The sequence below is a fragment of the Physeter macrocephalus genome, chromosome 15 (genome assembly GCF_002837175.3).
Source record: "Physeter macrocephalus isolate SW-GA chromosome 15, ASM283717v5, whole genome shotgun sequence".
Taxonomy (NCBI): Eukaryota; Metazoa; Chordata; class Mammalia; order Artiodactyla; family Physeteridae; genus Physeter; species Physeter macrocephalus.
Window position 1 is genome coordinate 28,558,913 of NC_041228.1, and position 15,455 is coordinate 28,574,367.

The 15,455-nt window shown below is 38.6% G+C and overlaps 1 long non-coding RNA gene across 1 annotated transcript in view; it reads right to left on the reverse strand.

Annotated features, from left to right (window-relative positions):
- LOC114487913 (uncharacterized) overlaps nt 1-15,455 on the reverse strand; it is a 377,807-nt gene that overhangs the window by 230,194 nt on the left and 132,158 nt on the right. Inside the window, exon 2 of the long non-coding RNA XR_003683475.2 lies at nt 6,345-6,463. This is a non-coding gene — a long non-coding RNA (uncharacterized lncRNA). The remainder of the gene's footprint in view (nt 1-6,344; nt 6,464-15,455) is intronic.

Consider the following 15,455-nt stretch of genomic DNA (forward strand, 5'->3'; position numbering starts at 1 on the left):
TCTTCTTTATCCATTCCTCTGTTGATGGACACTTAGGTTGCTTCCATGTCCTGGCTATTGTAAATAGAGCTGCAATGAACATTTTGGTACATGACTCTTTTTGAATTATGGTTTTCTCAGGGTATATGCCCAGTAGTGGGAATGCGGGGTCGTATGGTAGTTCTATTTGTAGTTTTTTAAGGAACCTCCGTACTGTTCTCCATAGTGGCTGTATCAATTTACATCTGTGTAGGAATTTAATAAGGAACCAGTCAAATGGCTCTGTGAGAAAGAGACCATCCCTCTGGCTCACTCATCATTGAATCCCTAATGCTAAGTGCTGTTTCTGGCACACGGGAGTTGCTTACTAAATGAATGATTGATAAAGAACAGGGATGGAATGGGTTCGTTCCCAGGGCAAGTCTCACGCATGAGTGTGAAGTAGGTAAATCTATCTTTGGAGCGTCTCTCCTTATACAGCATTCTAGGTCTCATCCCTCTTTCCATGACCCTAACACAGTCCTGCACCCCTGCAGCTCCGCTTACCCCTGCACCTCTCTTCTTTACAATTACTGATTCATCCATCCGTTTACTTAACAAATATATTGAACACCTGATATATACCAGATTTTGTTCTGATGCCCCTGTCCTGACACAATACATACTAATTAACTTTATGCCTTAAGATATAATAGTTCCTAAGGGTAGCAACATTAGGGAGCAAGGTTAGGGCTGAGATTATTCTGCTTTAAATATGTGCAGGGAGATGGACTTAAACAAGTGAGTCTCTAATAAAGGACACATCAGGCAGAGAAGGTGACAATTGGGGGTAAGAGGACCTGTTCAGCTCCTGAAGAATACCATCACTTACGTGAACTCTCCAAAAGTAGACTTAATTGCTTTGCTCCAAAACTGAGCAAATGGGAGTGGCAAAGGAACCATGGAGAACACTTTTTCCACCTGCTTCTTTTTTCATACGAGAAAGTAAAGCTTAGAGAAGGTGTTATTTTCCCAAGGTACTGCTGACTAGTTGTAGAACAGGGTGTAGAAGCAATTCTCCATGGTCCCTGTCTAGTGCTCTCTCTAGGTGTCTACTACTCTTTTAAGAAAACTTATCCCCACACACTCACTGTCTGTTGCAGTTTTTTTTGTTTTTTAACAGACTTTATTTTTAATTTTTAAAAAATTTATTTATTTATTTATTTATGGCTGTGTTGGGTCTTCGTTTCTGTGCGAGGGCTTTCTCTAGTTGTGGCAAGCGGGGGCCACTCTTCATTGCGGTGCGTGGGCCTCTCACTATAGCGGCCTCTCTTGTTGCGGAGCACAGGCTCCAGACGCACAGGCTCAGTAATTGTGGCTCACGGGCCCAGTTGCTCCGTGGCATGTGGGATCTTCCCAGACCAGGGCTCAAACCCGTGTCCCCTGCATTGGCAGGCAGATTCTCAACCACTGCACCACCAGGGAAGCCCCAGACTTTATTTTTTTAGGTCAGTTTTAGACTCACAGAAAAGTTGTACTTAGAAATTAATTTAGTTCTTTCATGGATCATGTCTTTGATATTGTATCTAAAAAGTCATGGCTAAACCCAAGATCTATATTCTTATGTCATCTTCTAGGAGTTTTATAGTTTTTCATTTTACATTTAAGTCTATTATCCACTTTGAGTTAACTTTTGTGAAGTGTATAAAGTCTATGTCTACATTCCTTTTTTTTGTTTTTTGCATGTGAGTGCCCAGTTGTTTTAGCCTCATTTGTTGAAAATACGATCTTTGCTACATTGTATTGCCTTTCCTCCTTTGTCAAAGATCAGTCACCTATATTTGTGTGTGGGCCTATTTCTGAGCTCTCTATTCTGTTCCATTGATCTGACTATTCTTTCACCAATACCACATTATTTTGATTCGTGTAGATTTATAGCATGTCTTGCATTTGGGTAGTGTCATTCCTCCAACTTTGTTTTCCTTCTTCAATGTTGTGTTGGCTATTCTGGGTCTTCTGCCTCCCCATATAAACTCTAGAGTCTGCAAAATAACTTTCTGGATTTTTCATTGGGATTGCATTGAATCTATAGATCAAGTTAGGACGAACCAACATCGTGATGATATTGAGTCTTTCTATACATGAACATAGACTAACTCTTCATTTATTTATTTATTTCTCTCATCAGTTTTGTAGTTTTCCTCTAAAAGTCTTGTACGTATTTTGTTTGATTTATACCTACATATTTCATTGGGGTGTCAATATAAATGTTATTGTTTTTAATTTCAAATTCCACTTGTTCATTGCTGGTATATACGAAAGCATCTGACTTTTGTAGGTTAACTTTGTATACTGCAAACTTGTTATAATTGCTTATTAATTCCAGGCAATTGTTGGTCAATTCTTTCGGATTTTCTACATGAACAATAAAGTCACCTGCAAAAAAAGACATTTTATTTCCTCCTTCACAATCTGTATACCTTTTATTTCCTTTTTTTGTCTTAATGCATTAGCTAGGACTTTTAGTACAGTGTTAAAAGCAAGTGGTAAGAGGGGACATCTTTGCCTTATTCCTAATCTTTGTGGGAAATCTTCAAGTTTCTCTCCATTAAATATGAAGTTTACTATAGGCTTTTACAGATGTTATTTATCAAGTTGAAGAAGTTCCCCTCTATTCCTAGTTTGCTGAGAGTTTTTTTTCACTATGAATGAGTGTTGGATTTCTTCAAATATTTTTTTCTACATCTATTATGATCATATGATTTTTGAATGTTGAACTAACCTTGCATGCATGGAATAAATCCCAGTTGGTCAAGGTATAAAATTCTTTTTTTTTTTTTTTGGCCGCACCTCACGGCTTGCAGCATCTTAGTTCCCTGACCAGGGATCAAACCCCAGATCCCAGCAGTGAAAGCACTGAATCCTAGCCACTGGACTGCCAGGGAATTCCCTATAAAATTCTTTTTATACACTGTTGGATTCAATTTGTTAGTTTGTTTTTAGACAGATTACTAAGCTCTCCAATGCTTTTATTTCCTCTTTCTCTAAAACTGGAATAATAATCTTTGTCCCAGATATTTTTCTAAAAGCCCTGTGCTGCCAATCTGCAGGAATGGTGAAAACCCATTAGCTCAGGAGCTAAGCCTGATTTTAAATACAGCTCTGCCACTTCTCAACTACATAGACCTGGGCCAGTCATACACCCTCTTGAGGACTTCACTCACTTATTTACCACGGAATTACTAAGGACATCCAAAAACGGCATTTAAAAGCAGCTTCTCAAAATTTTAATTAGATCACTCACTTTTTTTATTTCTGTCAAGATGATTAAATGCACTATGTATGTGAAATCACTTCTTTTTTCCTCTCTTTTTTGTTATCCTGAGATTGCACTTCCCAATAAAGCATGATCAATCAAGCTTTGCTGTGTATTCTGTTTTCTAAAAAACTTGAGCCACGGTGGTCATTTAAAGTACCATTATTATTAGGAACATCATCAAAGCATTTTTTCTTTTCATTCATTTCCTGTTTTAAGTTGTTGACTATTCATCAAGGCTATCCTTATGAAACAATTTCATTCAGGTGAAGTCAGAGTAAAAAGGACACCAAGTGCAGCTCAGAGGAAGCAAATACATCCCAAGAGAGCAATGAGAATATTAAAGATTTGTCTGTAAGGATGGAATAGGTGCCCCTTCTGTTTCAGGAACTCCTCTGCTTTAGCAACCATCTGACTGGTGCTAACATGTCCCATGAGTCCCCCATTAGAAACCTCCTTTAAAAGACTGTCCAGTCACATGGTCCCTTGAGGTGGGTACCTGGCCATAAACACACACACACATACATGTGCACATACCATGTGTGGCCTAGAGCAGTTCTCCATTTCACATTTCCCAGAGTCTAAGACCATGGTTCCCTGATTTTCCTCTTTTGCCGATCTTTTCATAAAGACCTCTTTGTCACAAAAATATAGGAGTTATATAATCTCAGAGTAAATTGCTTTTCTTTCAATTAAATAAATTTAGCCATAAGAAAAAGTCCCTACATTATCCTTATTTTTCTCATTTTACCTCATACTGGTGAAATTTTGTCACAGACTGGTGTTTGGAAACCACTGGCAGAGGGGCAACTCAGTTAATGAGCTAAATAGAGAACTGGGAAAGGCTGCCTCATCACCTCACCAAAGTAAGGAATGTTCCAGTATAGAAAAACACTAGGAAATACCTAATCCGAGAAGGGCAGTTTAGGATCAACCTCAATATTTTAAGTGGTTAAGACCACTGTGCATTTAATAGATGTTGTACAACAAATCAGATGGGAGAGTGTTGGTCCAGGCACCCAGGCCTTCTCTTTCTTTTGCAGAGATCATCTTTACAACCAAAATCAAAAGCCCAATTTTTTATTACTTTTATAGATATTACTTCAACATAATTTTTCTTCAAATATATCTGAGGTATTATGGCCAATGCCATAGAACACTGAGTAAGATTAACATTCATGAATATATGTTTGTTTGTTTTGAGAACATGACCCTGACAGAGCGTGAAGTTCTGGTTTTTTTAGGAATCATGCAGGGCAGGACCAGACAAAGTCCCTGCCCTTGAAGTCCTAACTTTCCAAGTTTATATACACATAGCATACATAGTATGAAAGACACAGGGCATATGAAAGGGTTAGTTTTGTATTTGGTTTTGATATCTGCTTTAATTCCCTAATAGAAGAAAAGAAAGGAAGGAAAGAGGATGGGAGGGAGGGAGCAAAGGAGGGAGGGAGGGAGGGAAAATGGAAAGCAATAATGGTGGTTCCCAGAAAGAAGGACAATGGCCAGTGGGAGATTTATGGGAAGTGAAAGCCCTGATCCTGCCCAGCTTGTCCGGGAACTCTTCCTGCTGGGGGGTGATTTGTGAACTGCTGTCTGGTCAGCAGTTCCAGGGAGTCAGTTCTGGACTCTAATCCTCATTTAGAATCACTAAACCCACGCCAAGGTTGTTTTCCAGGAATAGGGCTTTATAGGGTAAGGCTACTTCATGCATTGTGTGGTAACTAGTGAATAGTCCACTTCATATTTAAGAACAGAGTCAGGACAGAAAAAAAAATGTAGTAATATTACCAAAGCTTGGAAAGCACTAATTTTTAGAAAAAATCATTTCTTTCCAAAATAGATATGGCCCCACATGACAGTGGGTATGAAATGGTTAAATACTCAAACCTCTGAACTGATAAATCATGAAGGACTTTCATTGATGCTTCCAAGTAAGCGTCATGACACCAATAGTTCTGTTTAATAAACCAATTTTCAATTCAACAGTAACAGCAGTTAGCATGTATTGAACTCTTCCCACATGCCAGCCACTGTCTTAAACACTGATGTCACCTGCAATATTGCATTTAGTCCTCACAATAGTCCAGAAAGTTAATTAATATACTTATGTCCATACCACAGATGAGGAAACTATGTCTAAGGAAGTTCAAGTAACTTATTCAAAGTTAGCTCGATAGTAAAGGTGGAGCCAGGGTTTGAGCCCAAACAGTCCAGCCGCAGAGCCCCATGCCTCCATTATACATTTACTTCCATTCTAATAGTTACTTTTCTCACTCAAAGTCACTCTGAGCTTTAAAGTCACATAGATATAGATTTAAATCCTGATGTGTGACCCTAGAAAAGTTGTTGAATTTCTTGGAGTCTTAGTTTTTTATCTGTAAAACAGAGTAATCATACCACTCTGCAAGATTACTGTGAAAGTGAGAGGTAGTACATGGAAGCTATTCAATACATGGAAAGTATTACCACAGCACAGACAGGACACAGACCATCAAGATTAAAAAGGGAAAATAAGCAGACAAAAGACACAGAGACCAGGCACTCAGGACCTATCTCCAGGGTAAGGGATAATTGGTAGTAGATCACCTTCACAAAGACTGAAGGAAGTAACTTCCCTTTAAGCAATTCAGTTGATAAAGTAAAATTTGAGTATACTTGCAAACAGGATTTCAGGTAATAACATTTAAAACAAAACAAACAAACAAACAAAAACCAACAAGAAAGAGGAGTAGATCCTGTACAAAGAAAGAAAACAAAACCCAAACCATTACAAAAGATTATGCTCTGAGCCACACCAAGCCAAATTTATTCACATGGTAAAGGAGGAATTGATGTTTGTACCAGAACCCATCTGCGTGTCATATATAATGCAATATCCACAAAAGCATGTTAAACCAGACATAGTTCTTTATCCTATGTTGTGGAGGAGTCATCTCTGTGACTCTACTGTCTCAAAGAAGCTCTAGGTTAAAGAATCACTCTGGTAGAACCCTCGACAGTGGATATCCACTGGCAATTGCTGTCGAGAATCTAACGTGTAGTGTGGGAAAACAAATAGATAACAGACCTTAGAGAAGATCACGTTAGCTAGGTCTCCAGCATTCTTGTGCTCTGCATTCTCTAAGTAATGTAATTTCCCAGTCAAGTAGAGGTTCATAGCTTTTCCACCGTGGAAACACTAAAGATCTAACATGAAAAGGAAAAAAAAAATTAGGAAAGAGAGAGTGGAAATGATAGTACAAATAGCAAAAGTACAATCTAAAAGAGTCTGAGAGGGGATCTGCTGTGCTAGCACAGAAATCTCCATGAGCATTTTGCTCCCATATGTTGGAGTCTTCCATTCTATAGGTCCTTACCTTCACAGTGCACTGCAACAAAAACTTATGAAAATAAAACTTATTTTTTGCTAGTTTGTCTTTTGTACATAAATTTTGCAGACAAAAGCTTGAATTTAAAAAATTCAGTCAGAAACTTGCAGTTTTAAGATTTACTTAATTCCTATCTACTAAAACAAAATCAATCTTTTGGAGAGATCCTTCAAAAAGGTTTTCATTCATTAAATGTTACTATGTTTTTCAGAGACTGACTTTAAAGACTGCTATTAGAATACAAAAAAATATGCTTATGACTGTTATTTCTCATTTTATCCCATGCCATGGTGTTTTAATCTGCTATTATTACTTAAATACCCAGTAGGCACTCAATGGATATTTGTTAAATAACAGGAAGAATTTGCTAAGGAGTTTTAAATCCTTTCATGATTTCATAATTTATCATTTCACGATAATTAAGACCAAGAGCTCTGAGATCAGATGGACCTAATTCACTATCTGTGTCCTTAAGCAAGTTTTTATAACTTCTTTAAGCCTCATATTTTTTATTTAAAAAACCTCAATATATAATTACTTCTTCCATTGGGTGGTCACTTAGATTAATAAGATAATGAATATAAAACTCTTAGCTCAGAACCATGCTCATGGTTCTAAAGTGCTAAAAAACATTAGCTACTAACAATTTTACACCTCATCTTAGGCAAATAATGTACACAAATCTCTAATCTGCCTAATATATATTAAGCCTTTTTGTGATAGTATCAAGTATTTGGTCATTGCAAAATGACATACGTTTTCGTGGAGATTCGTGAGACTCATCGACAAACAGATGAACAAAAAATGTCTCAGAATCTGACTTGTTCATGACTTCATGGTAGCTTATTGGTAGCAGGAGATGGAAGTGGATTCAATAGCAGAGGCAAGAGCACAGAGACCAGGAGAGAGAATAATACACTAAGAGGAAAAAGGGAAGGCCCATTTTCTGATGCTGAGCCTCATATCATGTTTGACAGGCACCACTGAAAAAGCTGGGTCATCCATAATAACAATTACCTGGGAAGAAAAGGATGCCCCTCCCTTTTTTTGGCAGGGGAGGGGCAGGGAGGGAGATGGAAAGAGAAGAAAGAAGCAGAAAACTTCACTATACACAAAATGGAGATCAAGGTGGGCCTGTGGGGGGCAGTGTGGTATAGTGGACAGAGCATGGGCTGTATAATGAGATAGATCTAAATTTGGTTTTGTAGATGGGTTATTTGCTCCCTAGGCTAAGTACCTATTGCTCTTTAACAATTTGTGCCACTCTCACTTTACCTTTGTAATGGTAATAAAAATTATAATTATAAAATATATAAATATAAAAATTATAATTATAATTATGTCATAGGGATGTTGTGAAGATATAATGAAACAACAATGCTGGTTGAGTGCCCAATCCATTTTCTGGTCTTAGAAAATACTTCTCACATGCTCCGCAGGCAAGGAAGGTACAAAAATCCTGGCTGAAGCATTGTTTCTTGCACTGGTTTAGTCATTTCTTCCATAAGCATTCCTGGTAACTGTGGGAGATTTGTGTTGTGTCAATTTAGCTAAACTGAGACTACATTTCCCAGAATCCACATTTCCCTCATGTGATCAGTTCTCAGCTAGCTTCTGGTGCTGAGAAGGTTGGTGCAGCACAAGGCACTGTTGCAGCTCCTGCCTGGTGGTGCTGACCCCCTGGCTTCTTGGCTGGAGGGTGTCAGCAGCCAGATGCTTAACTCTTCCAGATCCTCCTGCATCTCCTGCTCTGAGTTCTCCAACTCCTGGCCCAGATGTGTGTTTAGCAATGTGACAGAGGGGCAGCAGCTTCTCCTGAAGAAAACCCTCATCATCAAAGTTTGAAACTTGGAAGCAGTAAGGAACCCATACAGGTTCCAGTTCATTCTTAAGGGTTCCAGCTCAGACTTGCAGGTTCCAGTTTGGCCTTTTTTCCCCCACTCCACAACCATCCTCCCTTCCCAACCATCTGCCTGTGGACATCAGGTTCCAGCACTAGACTCAGACACTAAACTTCATATACACTGTTTCTCCTGTTTCCATAACTGTGTAAGGTCAAAACTTTATGATAAATGCCTATTAAAAATATATATCTATATATTTATAGATATATTCATATATTTATCCTGGTCATCTTCTCTGATAATCTGATAAGAATCTTAACTGATACAGTGGGCTCTCTCTCTTTGTTCCAGGAGCTATGTTATGGACTGACAAAACTGATGAATAAGGTACTGACCCTATAGTTACAAAATTATCACAATTCTTAAAGGAAAAATCAGCCTTTGCTCACCATATAAGAAATTATAAAGTTTCTATGGATTTGCCTACTTTGGACAGATCATATAAATGAAATTATGTAATATGTGACCTATTGTGTCTTTTTCTTTTTTTTTCACTTAGCATGCTTACTAAGTTTATCCACGTTGCTGGATGTATCAGTACTTCACGCTTTTATGACTGAATAATATTCAATTGTACGGATATATCACATTTTGTTTATTCATTTATCCGTTGATGGACATTTAGGTTGTTTTCACTTTTTGGAACTATATAGTTCTAAACTAGATAGTGATAGTTACACAACATTGTGAACATACTAAATGCCACTGAATTACACACTTTAAAATTGTTAATCTTATATTATATAAATTTCACTTCAATAAAAAATTTGAAGGTTATGAAGTATAAGGTTGGTTTCCTTTAGTTTAAAAAAATTTACATGTATCTATAATTGTTCAGTGAAATTGAAGAGACTCCATTAGAGTTTATGGGTGCCGAACCAGTAAAAATTATGTTCATTAAACCAGATATTTTCAGTGATAAGGTCATATGTTTTCCACATTTGACTCCAATCTTCTACGTATATTATTCTTTGCTCTGCTATTTTGCTACAAGCTTGCCACTGATTGGCTTCTTGACATGCACATAAAATCAATTAGCATTCAGTCTCTGAGAATAATTCTCTTAATAGATTACTGCTTTCACCATTTAGCCAACAGAAAAATATCTCTTTCCACACCACCCCATACTTATATAGGAACGCATTTGGTAACACTTATCAGCTTGCACATGCCAGCAATTAGATGTCAATAGAATTCCTATGTTCAATCCCTTGTATACAAGGAACATATTAGCCAAAATTTCCAGTCCTCTCACAATTTTCTGAACTCATCAATTTTTCTCCTTTACATCGGTTAAAGGCCCACATCTGCCTCCAAACTTCCCCTAAAAAGGGGAGAGTATGAAAGAGATTTCAAGATTAAGGATATGCCAAGCCAGTTCTCTTTCCCTCATGTTTCAGGGAGTACAATAAAAAACCAGTATTTTCCTTCAACTGCTAACTCCGCTTTCTTTTTTTGTTGTTGTTTCACTTCTTTTTTACTCCAAAGATCTAATATGAATATCATTGTCTTACAGATATTTCCGACCCCATCTCCCTCCATTATCCCTCTCTTACACTGTACTACAGCCACACTGGTTTACATTTGGCTCCTAGAACATGTAAAACTCATCTCCAGCTCAAGACCTTTACAGTTGTTGCTCCTTCTGCTTGAATATTCTTCTCAACAAGGTAATTTTTTCATAATTCAAGTTTCAAATCATTTAGTACCTTTTCACAGTGGGCTCCCCTAGCTATAGCAGCCCTTTCAGTCACACTCACCACATTACCCTATTTATTTTTTATTTTCTGTTTCCCAAAAGTATATCATATATCCTTAATATAGGGGGGACTCTGTCTGTCTAGCTGACAGCTGTTTTCCCAGAGTTTTGAACAATGCTGGAGCAGACAAAAGATGTACAATTAATATTTGACTGACTGACTAATAAACTAACAGGTACTAATCATGCTAATAAATGTAAAATTGCAATTTGATTCATAGTGGTGCCATCCTTGTAACAGAGGATGCTGGAAAAGATTGGGTATTTGTTTCTATATGCATGTATGCATGTATGTATGTATGTTGGTTGGTTGGTTAGGGTTTTTTTCAGGTGGGGAAGGAGCAGGTTATAAGTTCAGTTTTGACATTTTCATTTTGAAGTATTATTGATGTCCCAAGAAGTGATATCAAATAATTTTGTAGATTAAACTGAACTTAAAAATTAGAGGTGTGTGTATAGGGGTAAATTCATGAGACATCTGCTTCTCAGTGCCTATTAAATGTGGGCATGGATAAGATCATCCAGGAATAGCAAGAAGAATAGGAAGAGAGGACTGGAAGTAGGAATGGATAACAATGGAAAGGAAACAGAACAGGAGTGGTCAGTGAGGGAGGAGGATAACCATGCAAATGTGGCACGCTGAAGAAGGGAGTTGTTATGGACTGAGTATGTCCTCCAAAAATCCATAGGTTGAAGTACGAATCCCCAATGTAATGATATTTGGAGGTGGGGCCTCTGGGAGGTAATCAGATTTAGATGAGGTCATAAGGGTGGAGCTCCTGATGGGATTAGTGCTCTTATATGATGAGAAAGAGACACCAGAGTGCTCTCTCTCTCTCTCTCTCTCTCTCTCTCTCTCTCTCTCTCTCTCCCTAGATGGGGGACCTCTAAACGCCAGGAAGAGGGTTCTCACCAGGAACCAAAACTACCAGGACCTTGATCTTGGACTCTCAGCTTCCAAAACTGTAAGAAAATACATCTGTTGGTTAAGCCAGTTAATCTGTGGTATTTCATTACAGAGCCCAAGTTGACTAAGACAGGGGTGTTTCAAGAAGGAGAGAATCAGAAACATGTATAACTGATTCACTTTGCTGTACAGCAGAAACTAACACAACATTGTAAATCAACTATACTCCAATAGAAATTAATTTTTTAAGAGAAGGAGATAACTGTACAATGTGTTGAGATGCTGCTGAGCCTGAAGTAAAATAAAGACTGAAAAGTATTCACTGAATTTAGTCACGTAGAAGTATGGAATATATATATGGGACTTCCATATATATATGTAATATATCCTAAAACCATTTGGTGATATGCCTTACTACAACTTCACAACACTGTGAATTTATGTCCTATTTATATTTCATCCTAACTTTAAGATTTTTATTGGAGACTCTACTACCTAACTAGCTCATTCCTCTGTCTTTTTGTTCCCTATTTACTATGTTTCTTACAGGAACCATTTTACATGTCTCTTTATGTAAGATTCTTTACATGACTCTCTCTCATGTAAAGATCATTTGTCAAGATTTCAGTGACCTTGAATCGTTCAAAATGTCCATGGATCACTTCTCCAGTTTATAACACCAGTTCAGACCTGCTGTATTGCAAACTTTAGATCCTTATTTTAGATTTCAACTCTATAGGAATGCTGAGCACAAATGACCATATATTCTGTTTCGAAAATCTTGTTTTGACAAGTTCTGGGGGTTCCAGGCATATGCCGAACAGCTGAGAAACTGTAACCTCTCCAGCAGTTTTCCTTCACATCTTCTATTTAGGTGCTCAACTTCTGAGCGTAGAGGACATTTGTTACATAGGGCAGTTCCCCACCAACACCCCTTTCCTTATTGGGAGAAACCAGAGATCGTTGGATTACCATCCAATGATCTTTCTTTTTTCTTTGGAGCGCCATCAGCCAGAATAGAAGCAAATGTTCCAGTCCCAGTCAACCAGAGGCTCCAACATGGGACAGTGACTCTTTAGCAAGGGACACAAAACAAAAGGGACCATTTCAGTTCATTCACAGCAGCAGCAGCAGCTCTACAAGATTCTGCTTGAGCTAAAGACTTGACTTCCTCCCTCTTGGCATAAAAGAACAGAAGTGCCTTGGTTCACACCCAGTCTCTATTCCTGGTTTTCTGTCCTCCCATTGATTTTGTGATGTCCTTGGTATCCTTGCAAATTTATACACTTTTTTCTTTTTCTTTTTTCCTAACATTAGCCAGGTAGTTTTTGTTACCTGCAATCAAAACATTCCAAACTAATAGAGGGAGGTCTTCACATGATGGACCCAAGTAAGAACCTAGTAACTATGGTTAGTGGCTGAGCTGGCACTTCCTGACAGAATTATTTGTTACTCTTGGCAGATTTCAAGGGGGAAAAAACCCACCCCGCTTTGCCAGAGCTTCTGTTGCCAGTGACTATCACTCTGGGGGTATTCTCCAGAGAAAGAGAACACTGGGGGAAAAAAAACCCAGCACTGCAATTTAGATTGCCACTCAAATTAATAAATAGGGAAATGGTGTTACTTTACCGGTAATTAATTTTTTTTAAAAGCTCACGTAAAATGTCAGCTGGACTCTGTTTATTGGAACATAACAACACATTAGACAAACTTAACCTTGTTGATTTACCCGAGACAGCTAGGCTGACAAATTTCAATTGAGCCTGTTACAAAGCTGGCTCTGACTTGTAAAAATGTCTATTTTGAGTCAAGACTAAGTAAGACTACATACCTATATAAGTATTTTCCTGCCTCTAATGAGAGAAACAGACATATGAAAAAGTTGTTTATCCTTTGAGCACCAAACATCATACTGAGTCCCTTTGAAATGTTAAAATTTGGAGCCATTGGTCTGTTATCTACAGAGAGAAAAACAATACTGTGGGTTCAGGAGAAATGGATAGGAGTGTTTGAAATGGGAAGAAAAACACCAATAGGAATGATAAACTGGGTTTTAATGACAAAGTCACTTTGCCAACTGTAACTCGGGTGCTGGGTAAGCTGATCTGACTTCATTAGGTGATAGTCAGCCTCCCAGAGCCATCATCAGGCTGGAAGAAAGCCATATGTGTTAGTCGCACAAATGGACATTGATTTTTCAATAAACTGGAACCCAAAGCCAACATCACTCCAATGATATCTTTTCTCAGGAGAGAGGATTTCTCGCTCACGCCTGGCACCATGTCTCAGCTCTTATATTACAAGAATTACATGGGTGAAGCAGAGTAGAAAACATCAGCTCACTTAAGTCATGTGATAAATGAGGCAATTAAGTCAACTAGATGCACAGTTACTGAGTTATATCTGTTTTGCTTCGTAAAATATAATTTTAAATAGGATCATCTGTCTTACCATACTTGACAGAATTAGAATTCTGTGGGGCAGAAAAAAATGTGGTTCATTACTCTATAAAAACAGTGCCTACTCTCTCAACTGGATAAAGTAACCTTGCTCTTTAAGTTAGAGGTTGTTATCCCTTAACTCTTTCTCTGTAAGAAGAGAGGACACATTTTGTATTTGCTAGTTGTCTGCATTTCTTTAAATGATGGCTTTTCTACCAGTCATCATGTGTTTGGGGGATTAGCAGACAGAATGTTAAGTTTTTCAATGCATCATTTACCAGATGCATCTCTTTCTGGAGGAAGAGAGAGAGCGTAGTTGAAGAAGATTTACGTTATTCTGGGAAGTGTCATTTGAGTGACTTTGTAGTGAAAAGATGAGCAGGCACCCTTGCCTAAGAGAATAGTGCCAGGACCTTTAAGTGGCTTAACTAAAGGTGTTCACCACCCCTGTCTCTCCTTGGTATGCAGAACTTGTCACTGGGGAAGAGGTGCATACATCTACAGAGGAGACAAGGAGGTCTTCCCACTGACCATAATAAGACCCTTTGCTTTTGGAGGAACACTTCTAGAGCTTCTGACAGATTGTGATGGTTCTGCCTAAAGTGTGTGGACAGGTTAGGACATCAGGAACCACCATGGGAAACTAACCATGAATGAAGGTAATACTGGACTGGTGGACAAGGTTAGATTAGAGGCTTATCAAGAAATTGCTTATGAGCCAAATTATGTTTCCTTTGTTTTAAAGTAGTGAACCAACTAAACTCAGTGAGCCATTTAAAAGTTAGAGAACTTCCCTGGTGGTGCAGTGGTTTAGAATCCGCCTGCCAATGCAGGGGACACAGGTTTGAGCCTTGGTCCGGGAAGACCCCACATGCCGCGGAGTGGCTGGGCCCGTGAGCCATGGACGCTGAGCCTACGCGTCCGGAGCCTGAGCTCCGCAACGGGACAGGCCACAACAGTGAGAGGCCCAGGTACCGCAAAAAATAAATAAATAAATAAATAAAAACCGGTACTGACATTTAAAAAAAAAAAGAAGATACCTGTTAATTTAAGATACAATTAGAATTTCAAATAATGAGAAAATGGTGTTGAGGTAATCTGATATCTATTTATTTTAAAAAGTTATATTTCTGGGCTTCCCTGGTGGCGCAGTGGTTGGGAGTCCGCCTGCCGATGCGGGTAGCGCGGGTTCGTGCCCCGGTCCGGGAGGGTCCCACGTGCCGCGGAGCGGCTGGGCCCGTGAGCCATGGCTGCTGGGCCTGCGCGTCCGGAGCCTGTGCTCCGCGGCGGGAGAGCCCTCAGCGGTGGGAGGCCCGCGTACCGCAAAAAAAAAAAAAAGTTATATTTCTATTCATAGCAAGCATAAAACAACTTTCAGATGATTAAACAATCAAATACAAATGTAAAACACCAACAGCTTTATTAAAGGAATTAGGAGATTATTCCCACCAGGGAAGCCCCTAACAGGTATCTTCTTGCTTTGGGGTTCATTCTGAAATTCCATAAGGCAACTTCCTTACTGGAGATATGGAGTTGCTGATTACTCACCATTCTTCTCTCTGATTTCTCAAAAAATGATAATAGACACTTAGAGTCTGATAAGGATGAAAATGTATAGCATCTGGTTTACATTGGCTGGGTACTGTCCTGTAACCTCTTGAAAATATAGAACTTCTAAAATATTGTATAAGAGGATGTAGTCTGGTCTGGAGCCAAAGTGAGGCTTTCTTTTTCTTCCCTACAGATCTAGATCTTAGGATCTAACTGTGAGGAGGATGAGATCTGCAAAGCAATTACTC